This window comes from Gossypium arboreum, chromosome 4 (assembly GCF_025698485.1).
Source record: "Gossypium arboreum isolate Shixiya-1 chromosome 4, ASM2569848v2, whole genome shotgun sequence".
Classification (NCBI taxonomy): domain Eukaryota; kingdom Viridiplantae; phylum Streptophyta; class Magnoliopsida; order Malvales; family Malvaceae; genus Gossypium; species Gossypium arboreum.
The window spans coordinates 57,740,794-57,757,042 of NC_069073.1; positions in this window are offsets into that span (position 1 = coordinate 57,740,794).

The following is a 16,249-nucleotide window of genomic DNA, read 5'->3' on the forward strand; positions in this document are numbered from 1 at the left end:
CTGCCAGCTGCAGTGACGTGAATGTGAAAATCACCAAAATTGTAGGAATGGTATTAAATAGTGAATAAGCTATGTAAATGAACCTTGATGAGTCTATTTTCATATGCAAGAAGCGAAATGGTCATAGGAGTTACATGTTAAGAGATATTGTAGCTATTGTGAAACAGGGCCAGAACGGTTTCTGGGTCCCCTGTCGCAACTTTAACAATTTACTATAAATTATCCAGAAATAATTAGGAGACATACCTTATATGTACAGATTCCATTTTGAGTCTAGTTTCATTAGAAACAAACGGCACCAGCATTAAAGCCCTGTACAGAGAGATATTCAAGTTATACCGCGCGAATGTCAGAGCAGTCGATCCCTGTAACATGGGTGACTTTAACTATTAAACTGTACCAATTGGCCCAACCAAAAATTCTAGAAATAAATCCATGGATGGATATATGAGTCTAAATTCAGGGAAAATTTACGAAACCAGTTTCTGAGTTTTGAAACTCGAGATATGATTTTTAAGGCGACGGTGACGCAGTCTTCCAGCCTGACTGGAAATGTCAAATTGGTGGGCAAAACATGTGAACTTGGCTTGTTAACCCCTCGTGTCCGACACCGGCAATGGTCTCGGGTTCGGGGTGTTACAAATTCAGCCAGCTTATCAAGCGAGTAGTCTATACGTATCGAAAAAAATTAGCCGATTTAGTCAATCTATCCACAATGACCCAGATTGCATCTTTCTTGCTCGGTCTTAACGGTAAACCATATACAAAATGTGACAGTCCTAAATTGACCCTAGTCGGAAAGTGGTTTCGGGACCACGAAACCGAGTCTTATAAATAATTAAAGGTTATATTCTGTGTTTATGATGTGCGTAAATGCTTGTGTGATAGTTCCATACTTTAATTTGGTCAATGTATGTGAAATTTATTAGTAGGGACTTATGTGAGACAATTTTGAAATATGCTAGGCAAGTGTTAAAGAGGCCTATTAATATATGTGGGAAAGTGCTTGTCCTTGCATGTCAAATTAGCCAAATTAAAGCATAGTGGCCGGCCATGCTATGGGTGGAAACATGTCACAAACATGTTATGTTAGTGATGTATGTTAAGAAAAATAAAATAAGGAGCATGGTAATAAAATAATGAAAGGGAATATGATGAAAACAAAGAAAAAAAAAGTGTCCATCCTTTTTCATTTCTTTTGGCCGAAAGTTCTAAGGAAGAATGAAGGAGCTCTTGCTTCATGTTTGGCTTGGAAGAGGATTAAGAGGAGGTTCGGCCATACTTGTGTCTAGGATAAGGTATGTTTGATGTTGTGCCATGAGACTCATGCATGTTTTTAGTTGTTAGCTTGAGTTCTAACTAGCCCATGGTTCAAATCTTTGCTATGTCATGGAGATGATATTCGGCTAAGGTGGATTGGTGTTGATGTCATTTCCATGCTAAAAGTGAAGCTTTGTAATGATGCATGTGATGGTGGATTGATGACTCTTGAATCTTCTTTTTAGCATTTTTGAGTGAGACATTAAGTTCTTTGTTTAACCATGACCAAAATTGAAATGGTATGGTGTTGTGATGCATTCGGCCATGGTAGGAAGTAGAAGAGAAATGTGGTTATTGTTCACGTTATTTAGATGAGAAATGGTAGTAAGGTTAAGTGCAAATGTTAGTGTTTGATTTACTAGTGTGTATATGTGCATTAGCCGAGTTTTGAATTTGAAACAAAATGGTATGTAGTCAATACAAGTAACCATATTTGTAGGAAGTAATAAGCATATACTCGGCCTCAACCTAGACATGTATATTCGGCCACATGAGATAGGTTGGTGTTGCATGTGTTCGGCTAGAGGCAAGCATATTGATGCTTTTATCTTGGCTTAGATAATCGGCTAAAAGAGAGTGTGGGCTAAAATGTTGAGTTTGATTCATGATTTCCATATATCTATGTGACTTTAATGCCTAATGTATATATGGGCTAAGTACCTTGAGGTTCTCTTTGATGTTCAAATGAATTGTGTTAAATTGCTTAATGTGATTAAAAATGCATGACCATTGTGTATTTGAGCTAAAAGGTGGCCATATGACCTATCAAGCTCCTTGTCATATTCGGCCATAAGCTAGCATAATGAGACTTTAATAAGTTAAATTTGTTTGAATTAGCTCAAGAGCTTAGAGGATCACAGTTGGATAAGGGAAGGGAAAAAGTTATCGAATAGATGCTGAAAACGTTCAACCACATCCGAGGTAAGTTTTCGAGTAATGGAACTTAGATTATGATTTGATTAGATCATGTTTTAAGCAAATCAAAATCATGCTCTTTGTATATGGCTATTGAGCCGAAAATGATTATGCTCGATAAGCGACTTGTGATTGAATCCTAGTTATGAAAATGAAATATAGATGTGTCATGATTTATTGATATGTGTATGGATATTCGGATGATAACCGGCTAAGTCCCAAGGCATTTGTGCGAGTTACCAAACCGGGCTAAGTCCCAAGGCATTTGTGCGAGTTACTAATTCCGGCTAAGTCCCAAAGCATTTGTGAGAGTTACCAAATCCAAAGCTAAGTCCCAAGGCATTGGTGCGAGTTACTATAACAGGCTATGTCCCAAGGCATTTGAGCCAAGAGCTATATCCGGTTAAATTTCAAGGTACGTGATTTGGGAATGAGCGATCTTGCTGTAATAATTTCAATTAATACGCCGTAAAATCCCAACAATGAGGTATGTTTCAGATGTGCATTGGAATAGTTGATTTCTTTCGAATATTATTCGCTCAATGAGTAATGAGCTTCCGCCTTTGACTAAGATAATCCCTTATGTATGAATATAGGGGTTGGAATGTGAAGTAGGAATGATTTGAGAATATGTATATATGGAATTATCTGCTTAGTTATATGAATGCCATACTTCAATTGTGCTTAATTTCATTGCTCAAAACTTACTAAGCATTAAATGCTTACTCCGTTCTATGAATTTCTTTTTATAGATTTTGGTTCGTCACCATCGGACTCGGGATTATTGAAGTCAAGTCTCCCACACTATCAAAGCCCCTTTGGTACACTTTTGGTTGAACTTTGAAATGGCATGTATAGGACTACCCATTTTGTTGTTGGTCATGGACCCTTTGGTTTTGTATAAATTTGGATAGCCATGCGAAAATGGCTTATATACACTTTGAGCTTAATATTATAATCGTCTTGTATGATGTTCATTAAGAGGTATGGAAATGTTTGGGAACGATTAGCCATTGGAATGGTTAATCATGATCATATTTTGTGCTATATATGCTAAAGGGCTAGTTGAATCATGGAAACTATGTAATAGGTAAAGTTTACCCTAAAGGTCGATGTTTGGCAAAGAAGAAGGATGTGGATGTGAAAATCACTAAAAATAGTAGGAATGGAATTAAATAGTGAATAAATTATGTAATCGAACCTTGATGAATCAATTTTCATAGGAAAGTAACGGAACGGTCATATGAACAGTATATTAGGAAATTATGTAACCGGGCTAAGTCCCGAATGTGACAGCCTTAAAACGACCCTAGTCGGAATGTGGTTTCGGGACCACAAAACCGAGGCATAAAAATAATTTAAAATTTATTTTGATGCCTATAATGTGTGTTAACTCATGTGTGACATTTTTGATGTTTTGATTTAGAGATATAAATGTGAATTTCACTAGAAAGGACCTAGTAGTAAACTTTGAAAGTATGATGGGGAAATGTGTGATGACTAGTTGATCATGCATGCAAAAATGAGGGTTTGCATGTCAAATTTCCCCATTTAAGAACTAGTGGCCGGCCATGACAAAGGGGGATGGGCAAAACATGTCATGAAACATGTTTTGTAAGTGGTTTATGTTGGAATAAATAAAATAATGAGCATGGGAATTGAATAATGAAAGGGAAGAAAAAAAAAAGGAGAATGGTGAATGTTTCCCCCCCCCTTTTGCCGTGAGTTGAAGAAAAGAGAAGAAAAAAATTTGTTGTTCATCTTTTTTTTTTCATTTCTTTGAGCTGAAATTTTAAGGAAGAAGGAAAGGGTTCTTGGTTCATGCTTGGTTTGGAAGAGGATTAGGAGGAGGTTTGGCCATACTTGTGTCTAGATTAAGGTATGTTTGAGGTTGTGCCATGAGATTCATGCATGTTTTTAGTTGCTACCTTGATGTTCTTATTAGCCCATGGTTCAAATCTTTGCTATGTCATGGGGATGATATTCGGCCAAGGTGGATGTTGTGTTAATGCCATTGCATGCTAAATATGAGGCTTGTTGATTATATATGTGATGGTGGGTTGAGGACTCTTGGATTTTCTTTTAGCATTTTTGAGTGAGACGTTAAGTTCTTTGTTTAACCATGACCAAATTGAAACGGTATGGTGTTGTGGTGTATTCGCCATGGTATATCCATAAGCATAATTTATGCATATTGCATGGTAGGTAAGATTTGAGCTTTGGATATATGTTTATATTTGGTTATAATCAACTTGAGATTCGCCCTTGCACCTACATGTATATATGTTTGCACATGATGTATTGGTATGACATATATACTATCTCAAGGTATATATTTTCTTATGATGATGTTTCGGTTATGAAGGAAATGATAGATGTGTATTGAGTTACAATATGGAATGCATTAGTTAGTAAAATGTATGCCTTTCATGTGTGATATTAAGTGTATAATTGGCCTCAACATGGACATGCATATTCGCCACATGAGGGGATTGGTGTGCATGCATTCGGTTAGAGGCAAGCATATTGATGCCTATTCTTGGCTTGGAAAATTCGCTAAGGAGAGTACTAACTAATGTGTTGAGTTTGATTCATGATTTCGTACATATGTGACTTTAATGTCTAATGAAAATATGTGGGCTAAGTACCTTGAATTCTCTTTGATGCTCAAATGATTAAATCAATTTATTTGTTAAATTAAGCTCAAGAGCAAAGGGGAGCTAAATCCGATAAAGGGAAGGAAAAAGTGGTCGAATAGCCATCGGAATCATTCGACAACATCCGAGGTAAGTCTTCGAGTAATGACCCTACTTGAATTATATTGAAATGATTTGTCACATTATGGCGGACAGCCGAATGTGTGTAGGGACTAAGTTATAAAGTCAATTGAAATCATGCTCTTTGTGTGTGGCTATTGAGCCGAAATTGGAAAGGTTTGATAAATGTTTTGTGTTTGAGCCTTAGTAACGAGAATGAAATATGGATGTGTCGTGATTATTAATATATGTGTACATGAGCATTTGAATGATACCCGGGCTAAGTCCCGAAGGCATTTATGCTAGTGATTATATCCGGCTAAGACCAAAGGCATTCGTATGAAGTTGTTATATCCGGGCTAAGACCAAGGCATTTGTGCAAGTTACCAAATCCGGGTTAAGACCAAGGCAATTGTGCTTGTGGTTATATCCGGCTAAATTTCGAAGAAGCTCGGTTGAAGGTAAGCGTTTTGGTGCTGTAATAAATTCAATTAATACGCTCGAAAAACCCATACGATAAGGTATGTTTACATGTGCATCGGAAAAGTCGATTCATTTGAAATAGTGTTCGTTCAATCGACTAACGAACTTTCGGCTCTTAGATAGGTTGATACCTTGTGTGTGTATATGTTGATGAAGTGTGAAGTAAGTTGATTATGAGAATGTGTATTACTAAAGAGATTCATTTAGCTATGTGAATGTAATACTTTAGTCAAAGCTGATTTTATTACTTGAAACTTATTAAGCAATAAAATGCTTACCCCGTTGCTTTGGCTCTTTGCTTTCTAGATTTTGTTCGTTAGCTATCGGATTCGGGATCATCAAAGTCGAAGTCATCCAAACTATCAAAGCCCTTTGGTACTCTTTTAGTTGAACTCTGGATATGGCATGTATAGGACTACCCTTTGCTGTTTTTCAAGTACGTTTTGTGATGTATGTGTGTACAGCCATGCGAAAATGGCTCGTAAAAGTGGAGTATGGCATTAGACCATTTGTGTTTATGTATATATATATGGTTTCATGATGTGACTATGGACTGGAATGGAAGTGTTGGGCAATGATCAGCCCTTGGAATGGCTAAATATGATCATATGTGGACCTATGTATGACAAAACTCTAGTTGGTCCATGGAAACCACGAAATAGGTAAGGTTTACCTTGAAAACAGATGCTGACAGCAGCAGTGGTGTGGATTTGAAAATCACTAAAATTGTAGGAATGGAATTAAATAGTGAATAAATTATGTAAATGAACCTTGATGAATCTACTTTCATATGGAAGAAACGAAACGGTCATATGAGTTATATGTTAAGAGATATTAAAGTTCTCGTGAAACAGGGCCAGAACAGTTTCTGGATCCCCTGTTCCGAATTTGGAAATTCATTATAAATTAACCAGAGATAATTAGGAGTCATGCCATATATTTATAGATTCCTCTCTGAGTCTAGTTTCTATAGAAACAAACGGCATCAGTATTGAAGCCCTGTACAGGGAGATATCCAATTCGTAATGCGTGAAGGTCAGTGTAGTCGAACCCTGGATTAGGGGAGACTTTAACTAATAAACTGTACTAATTAGCCCGACCAAAAATTCTAGAAAAAAATATGTTGATGGACATATGAGTCTAGTTTCAGGGAAAAATTATGAAACTGATTTTCTAGCTTTAAAACTCAAGATATGATTTTTAAGGCGACAGTGATGCAGTAACCAGCTAGTCTGGAAATTTTTTTTATGGACTGTGAAAACAATTAAGTTAAGTCTGTGTGCACCTTGTGTTCGACTCCGGTAACGGACTCGGGTACGGGGTGTTACACCGAAGGCAGTTGTGCGAGTTACCAAATCCGGGCTAAGTCCCGAAGGCATTTGTGCGAGTTACTAATTCCGGGCTAAGTCCCGAAGGCATTTGTGCGAGTTACCAAATCCTGGCTAAGTCCCGAAGGCATTGGTGCGAGTTACTATAACCGGGCTATGTTCCGAAGGCATTTGAGCGAGTAGCTATATCTAGTTAAATTCCGAAGGTACGTGATTTGGGAATGAGCGATCTTGCTGTAATAATTTCAATTAATACGCTCGTAAAATCCCAACAATGAGGTATGTTTCGTATGTGCATTGGAATAGTTGATTTCTTTCGAATATTATTCGCTCAGTCGAGTAATGAGCTTCTGGCCTTTGACTAAGATGATCCCTTATGTATGAATATAGGGGTTGGAATGTGAAGTAAGAATGATTTGAGAATATGTATATATGGAATTATCCGTTTAGTTATATGAATGCCATACTTCAATTGTGCTTAATTTCATTGCTCAAAACTTACTAAGCATTAAATGCTTACTCCGTTCTATGAATTTCTTTTATAGATTTTGGTTCGTCACTATCGGACTCGGGATTATTGAAGTCAAGTCTCCCACACTATCAAAGCCCCTTTGGTACACTTTTGGTTGAACTTTGAAATGGCATGTATAGGACTACCCATTTTGTTGTTGGTCATGGACCCTTTGGTTTTGTATAAATTTGGATAGCCATGCGAAAATGGCTTATATACACTTTGAGCTTAATATTATAATCGTCTTGTATGATGTTCATTAAGAGGTATGGAAATGTTTGGGAACGATTAGCCATTGGAATGGTTAATCATGATCATATTTTGTGCTATATATGCTAAAGGGCTAGTTGAATCATGGAAACTATGTAATAGGTAAAGTTTACCCTAAAGGCTGATGCTGGCAGCAGCAGTGATGTAGATGTGAAAAATCACTAAAACTAGTAGGAATGGAATTAAATAGTGAATAAATTATGTAATCGAACCTTGATGAATCTATTTTCATAGGAAAGTAACGGAACGGTCATATGAACAGTATATTATGAGATGTTAAAGTTTTCGTGAAACAGGGACAGAACAGTTTCTGGATTCCCTGTTCCGAATTTGGAAATTCATTATAAATTAACCAGAGATAATTAGAATTCATGCCTTATATGTATAGATTCCTTGTTGAGTCTAGTTTCATTAGAAATAAACGAAATCAGTATTTAAGCCCTGTACAGGGAGATATCTAAGTCGTAATGAGAAAAGGTCAGTGTAGTCAAACCCTGAAACAGGGATGACTTTAACTAATAAACTGTACTAATTGGCTCCACAAAAAATTCTAGAAATAAATTTGTAGATGAACATATGAGTCTAGTTTCATGAAAAATTTACGAATCTGGTTTTCGAGTTTTGAAACTCAAGATATGATTTTTAAGGCCACAGTGACGCAGTAACCAGCTTGTCTGGAAAATTTTCAAATGGACTGTGAAAATAAATGTATTATGTCTGTTAGCACCTCGTGTTTGACTCCGGCAACGGTCTCGGGTACGGGGTGTTACGCAAAATCCATAGTAACTCTGTCCCATTTCCACTCTAGTATCATAATCGGTTGAAGCAATCCAGAAGGTACTTGATGCTTGGCTTTTACTTGCTGACAGATTAAGCATTTTGTAACAAAGTTAGAAATGTCTCATTTCATACCATGCCACCAATAAAGCTATTTCAGATCATTATACATCTTTGTACTACCTGGATGAAGAGATAACTGACTGCTATGAGCTTCATTTAAAATCATTTGAATCAACTTTAAATTTCTCAAAACACATATCCAGTTTCTGAACCTCAGACAATCCTTAGAATCAACTTTGAATCCTGAATCAGCATCTGCCTAACACTGAGCTCGTTTTGCTAACAATTCATTATCAACCTTCTGCGCATCACAAATTTGTTGAACAAATAACAGTCATGCTTTCAATTCAGCTATTATCGAACCGTCATCGGACATAGCCATATGTGCATTCATTGCATGCAAAGCAAACAGTGATTTTCAGCTTAAAGCATCAGTAACAACATTAGCCTTTCCCGGGTGATAGTCAATCACAAGCTCGTAGTCCTTTAGCAATTCTAACCATTGACGTTGTCTCAAATTCAAATCTTTCTGAGTCATCAAGTATTTCAGGCTTTTGTGATCCGAATAAACATGACATTTCTCCCCGAACAGATAGTGACGCCAAATTTTCAATGCAAACATGATAGCTACCAATTTCAAATCGTTGTCGAATAGTTTTTTTTCATGTGGCTTCAACTGTCTCGAGGCATAAGCTATAACTTTTCCTTCCTGCATCAAAACACAGCCCAAACCATTTAAAGATGCATCACTATAAATAACAAATTCTTTACTTGATTCTGGCTGAATTAGTACTAGAGCTTCGGTTAAAGGGCTTTCAACTGATCAAATCTTTTCTGACACTTCTCTGACCACTCAAACTTAACATCTTTCTGTAATAGCTTCGTCATCGGGGCTGCAATCATAGAGAAACCTTTCACGAACCGTCTAAATAACTAGCAAGTCCCAGAAAACTTTGGACTTCAGAAACATTCTTAGGAGGTTTCCAATCAAGTATAGCTGAAATTTTACTCGGATCAACCCAAATACCTGATGCTGATACAACATTTCCTAGAAAATTGACCTCGCTTAACCAGAACTTACATTTACTGAACTTTGCATACAACTACTTATCTCGCAAAATCTGTAACACAAGTCTCAAATGTTCGACATGTTCGGTTTCATCACGGGAGTAGACCAAAATATCATCTATGAACACAACCACAAACCGATCTAGATATGGTCTGAAGATCTGATTCATCAAATCCATAAAAACAGCAGGTGCATTAGTAAGTCCGAAAGGCATAACCAAAAACTCATAGTGTCCGTACCTAGTTTGAAACGTAGTCTTTGGCACATCGGAGTCTTTAACTCGTAACTGATAGTAGCTAGATCTCAGATTTATCTTCGAAAACACTGTAGCCCCTTTCAGCTGATCAAACAAATCATCAATTTGTGGCAATGGATACTTATTCTTTATAGTCACCTTCTTGAGCTATCTATAATCAATACTCATTCTTATAGTTCCATCTTTCTTTTTCACAAACAACACTGGTGCACCCTAAGGTGAGAAACTCGGTCGCGCGAAACCTCTATCTATCAACTCTTGCAACTGAGCTTTCAATTTTTTAAATTTCGTAGGTGCCATTCTATATGGAGCTATGGATATTGGAGCCATCCCAGGCATTAACTCAATACCAAACTCTACTTTTCGAATAGGTGGAAAACCCGGTAATTCTTCAGGAAACACATCCGATTACTTGAACACAACAGGTGCTAATTCAATGCTTCTTTCAGTCACTTTACTGTCAAGCACATATGCAAAGTAAACTTCGCAGCTTTTTCTCACATATTTCTAAGCTAACATCGAAGAAATCACTACTGGTAACTCATTCAGATCATTATATTCAATCCGAATAATCTCATCATTCTGGCAACGTAAATCAATAGTCTTTCTTTTGCAGTTTATCACAGCATAATGCAAAGTCAACCAATCCATACCCAAAATTATGTCGAACTCATCAAACGGAAACAACATCAAGTCAGCTGGAAAACATGAATCTCGAACCATTAAGGGACAATTCTTACACACTTTGTCAACCATAACACACAGGCCCAAGAGGTTTGACACTCTAATCACAAACTCGGTAGACTCAACATGTAACACCCCGAACCCGAGACCGTCGCCGGAGTCGAACACGAGGTGTTAACAGACTTCAACCCACTTATTGAGAGTTTCCAGACAAGCTGCCAATCTGTGTACTAGTCGCTCCAAAATTCATAACTTGAGTTTTACAACTCGAAAATCAGTTTCGCAAATTTTCCATGAAACTAGACACATATTTCCATCTACATATTTTTTTCTAGAATTTTTGGTCAAGCCAATTGGTACAGTTTATTAGTTAAAGTCTCCCCTGTTGCAGGGATCGACTACACTGACCTTTGAGCATTACGAATTGGATATCTCCCTCTACAGGGATTCAATACTGATGCCGTTTGTTTCTATAGAAACTAGACTCAGAAAGGAATCTACACATATATGGCATGACTCCTAATTATCTCTGGTTAATTTACAATGATTTTCCAAAGTCGGGACAGGGGATCCAGAAACCGTTCTGGCCCTGTTTCACAAGAACTTTAATATCTGTTAACTTATAACTCATATGACCATTTCGTTTCTTCTATATAAAAGTAGATTCATCAAGGTACATTTACATAATTTATTTACTATTTAATACCATTCCTACTATTTTTAGTGATTTTTCAATCTCACGTTACTGCTGCTGCCAGCACCTGTCACTAAAGCAACTATGCCTATTTCATGATTTCCCTTTGATCTAACTAGTGATTCATCATACATGTCACAAATCATGATCATGACTAGCCATACCAGAGGCTAATCATTATCCAACATCTCCCTACTACACTATTGCCATAACATGCATTTTAATACCAAAATAATCAACCATGGCATAAGACATGGAAATCGAATTACCAAGACTTGTGACTTAACATTGGAGAACTAAATCCAACCGAGCATTTATGCCATTTTCGCATGGCTAAAAGTTTACATACCAAAGTTCAACAAAGCATATTAGCCTATACATGCCAAAATGTTCTCCTAAACCGACTACACAAAAAGATACCAAAAGTTGATAGCCGGTGTGATGACTCCAATGACGATCACGAGCACGCAAAAAGGACGAGTCCGAGAAACCTAAAATGGCGACAAGCAAACACCGGTGAGTATATAACTCAGTAAGCCATAAGCATTATATTGCCGTTCAGTAATAATATACCATAAAAGAAAATAATTAAGGCGGATTAAAATCCTCCATCCACACCCCAAACGGTACTATAATTCTTTAGGCATTTCGGTTTGGTCACATACCAAGCCCTACTTGATATTTCATACATTACGCCATATGACATTGCATGCATTTATTTTCGAGTAATATCACCACATAGATCAAGACTTACCAAACCAAAATTCCAAATATAAATAAAATGTCCATTCCTCATAAGCTCAAGGTGTTTACTCGCATCGCTGTCCATGATTGACTTCGGTAAGGTCACAAGACGTAGAACGTGTACGTTTATTAGAGGATGTGCCATAAGCCCGCACACTTAGTGCTTAATAGTCGAACTCGCACACTTAGTGCTATATAATCAAACTTGCACACTTAGTGCTGTATAATTTGAACCCGCACACTTAGTGCCAATTTGTGATTATAAATGTTTACACCCGCACACTTAGTGCCGAACCGATCATTCAATACATCTCACCTCTTTTCTTTCAATTCAATATTTTATCACCACATACATACATGTTTATATATATATTCTACCATTCCATTCAGCAACATTACTTAGACATTACGACCCTTTAAATTAGTACAAATAAGTGCTTAATGACTTACCTTATATCGGATGAAATGATTCCCAATCTACTACTCGATTATCTTCGCTTTGCCTTTGCTTGGTTCTCCTCTTTGATGTCTTGATCTAAAATGAATACATTTAGTAGTTTAATCTTCTTGCTGGATTTTTATGTGTATAACTTAATGGTTTTCACCCCATTTCACAACTATCTTTGTTCAAAATATCAAAATCTCAACCAACCTTTGTTTAATGCTTCAAGGTCAATGCATGGTCACCATTAAGCTAATCTAGTCTCAAGTATTTTAATCCTAACATACAACATCATGAATCAACTCAACCTTATAAGCCAATATTACTCCTACAACCGATTGTAAGGAGTTAACAAAGAAAATATATTTTACAAACATATACACCCATGTGGCCGATTTTACCAAATCAAATTTAACCTTACTTATCTCAAATTTTCATTTCATACTATCATCCCCATGACATAGCAAGGTTTTGAATCATGGACTAATTAGAACTAAAACTAGCAACTAAGAACATGCATGAATCTCATGGCACCATATTAAACATACCTTAATCTAGCTACAAGGATGGCCAACCTATTCCAAACCAACCATGAGCAAGGACCCCTTTCTTCTCCCTTGAGATTTTCGGCCAAAAGGATGGAAAAAAAGATGAACAAAGCTTTTTTTTTGTTTTTCTTTCTCACTTGCACGGCAATGGGGAGGGAGGGAAAGCCTTCACACACACTTTTTTTTTACTCATGCACCTTATTTTATTTATTTCAACATAAACCACTCACCCAACATGTTTCATGACATGTCTTGCCCATGCTTCCTTGTCATGGCCGGCCACTAGCACTTGGGGGATTTTGACATGCAAGTCCTCCTCTTGACTACATGTACTATTAGGTCCTTATAGATTAGCCTATCATTTTTCAAAAGTGACATACAAGTCCTACTAACTGAATTCACATGCAATCGACTAAACGGAAGCTTGAAATTTTTACACATTCAGAAATACATATTCTAGACAATAAATATTACGCTCAAACATTTCGGTGACTTCGGTTTAGTGGTCCCAAACCACTTCCGACTAGGGTCAATTTTGGGCTGTCACAACTCTCCCCACTTAAGGAATTTTCGTCCCTCGAAAATCTTACCGTAAAATGTGTTTGGGTAACGCTCTTTCATAGAATTCTCGGGTTCCCAAGTAGCTTCTTCCATCCCGTGTTTGAGCCATAACACTTTTACTAACGGAACCCTTTTGTTTCGCAACTCCTTCACTTCACGAGCTAGGATACTAATCGGTTCTTCTTCATAACTCATATCGGCTTGAATTTCAATCTCGGAGGGTTTATTACATGTGAAGGATCGGATCGGTAACGTCAAGCATCGAAACATGGAAAACGCTAGGATCCTTTCGAGTTCGGGGTAAAAGCAACCTATACGCCATCGGGTCGACTCGCTCGGAGATCTCATATGGCCCAATGAATCTCGGACTCAATTTGCCCTTACGGCCAAATCGAGTATCTTTTCCGGGTGATACCTTAAGAAACACTTTGTCTCCCACCGATACTCAATATCTCTTCGTTTTAAATCCGCGTCGACTTCGACGATTCAAGCGCCTTCAAACTTTCACGAATTACTCGAACTTTTGCTCAAGATCTCTAATCAAATCCACCCGAAAATTTTGCTTTCACCGAGCTCACCAAAACAATGGTGTACGGCATTTACGACCATACAAAGCCTCGTAAGGCGCCATCTTAATGCTTGATTGAAAACTATTGTTGTGTTTAATTCAATCAAGGGTAAATACTGCTCCCATGAACCATTAAACTCGAGGATGCAACATCTCAACATATCCTCAAGTATCTGAATTATCCGCTCGAATTGACCATCGGTTTGGGGATGAAAAGCGGTGCTAAAATGCAACTTGGTACCCAAAGCTTCTTGCAATTTCTTCCAAAATCGTGAGGTGAATCTTGGATCTCTGTCCGACACAATAGAAATCGGTACCCGTGTAATCTCACAATCGAGAAACATACAATTCAGCTAGCTTATCCAATGAAAAATCCGACGCACGGGATAAAGTGAGCCGACTTAGTCAATCTATCAACGACGACCCAAATTGCATCTTTCTTGCTTGCCGACATCGGCAAGCCGGATACAAAATCCATCGTGACTCGCTCCCATTTCCATTCGGTATCATGATTGGTGAAGCAAACCCGTGGGCACTTGATGTTCCACCTTTACTTGTCGACATACTAAGCACTTCAAACAAGGTTGGAAATGTCTCGTTTCATACCATGCCACCAAAAGCGGTGTTTCGTGTCGTTGTACATTTTCGTACTCCCGGTGGATTGACATTCGACTCATCGTGAGCCTCGTTCAAAATCATCGAAACAAGTTCAATTCCTTGGAATACATAATCGACCCTTGAACGTCAAGCAATCATGGTCGTCAATCTGAAATTCGATTCCTTGTTCGAACACACTCATCCCGCTTTGCAACCAACTCATCGTCGACTTTCTGAGCTTCACGAATTTGACGTATCAATAATGGTTTGGCTTTCAATTCAGCTACTAACACATTGTCGGGTAGAACAGACAAGTGTACATTCATCGCTCGCAACGCAAATAGTGATTTACGACTTAAGGCATCCGCAACCACATTAGCCTTTCCCGTGATAGTCAATGACCAACTCATAATCCTTTAACAGCTCGAGCCAACGCCTTTGTCGCAGATTTAAGTCTCTTTGAGTCATCAAATATTTGAGACTTTTGTGATCCGAATACACATGGCACTTCTCACCAAATAAGTAATGTCGCCATATCTTTAAGGCGAATACGATGGCGACCAATTCGAGATCATGGGTCGGATAATTTTTCTCATGTGGCTTTAATTGTCTCGACGCATAGGCCACAACTCGCCTTTCTTGCATCAATACGCAACCCAACCCAAGTAGGGATGCGCCACTATAAATGACAAACTCTTTGCCCGATTCGGTTGCACTAGAATTGGGGCTTCACCAAATAAGCTTTCAGTTGATCGAAACTTTTCGACATTTCTCCGTCCATTCGAACTTAACATCCTTTTGGAGTAAGCCGTCATTGGCGTGGCTATCGTCGAGAAACCTTTACAAATCGTCGGTAATAACCGCAAGCCCCAAAAGCTCCTAACTTCGTAACATTCCTTGGTGGTTTCCAATCGACTATGGTCAAATTTTGTTCGGGTCCACCGACACACGATCACGGACATCACGTGCCCCAAAAGCTAACCTCTTTCAACCAAAATTCACATTTATTGAACTTTGCGTATAATCGCTTATCTCGTAAGATTTGCAACACTAGCCTCGTGTGTTCAAAGATGTTCGGTTTCATCTCGAATAGACCAAAATGTCATCGATAAATACAACTACGAACCGATCCAAGTATGGCCTGAAAATTCTATTCATTAAATCCATAAACACCGTAGGGCATTAGTGAGCCCAAACGGCATCACCAAGAATTCGTAGTGACCGTACCTCGCTCTAAAAGCGGTTTTGGGTATGTCCGATTCTCGGACCCTCAACTGATAGTACCTCGACCTCAAATCTATCTTTGAAAACACCGAGGCTCCCTTTAATTGATCAAACAAATCGTCAATTCGTGGCAACGGATATTTATTCTTTATCGTCACTTTATTGAGTTGACGATAGTCGATGCACAACCTCATGCTTCCGCCCTTCTTTTTCACAAACAATACCGGTGCGCCCCATGGAGAAAAACTCGATCGAGCGAAACCCCTATCCGTCAATTCTTGCAATTGGACCTTCAATTCCTTTAACTCCGTTAATGCCATACGATACGGAGCTATTGAGATCGGCGTAGTACCCGGTACAACTTCGATGCCGAATTCCACTTCTCGAACCGGTGGCAATCCCAGAACTCCTCCGAAAAACATCTGAATACTCACAAACC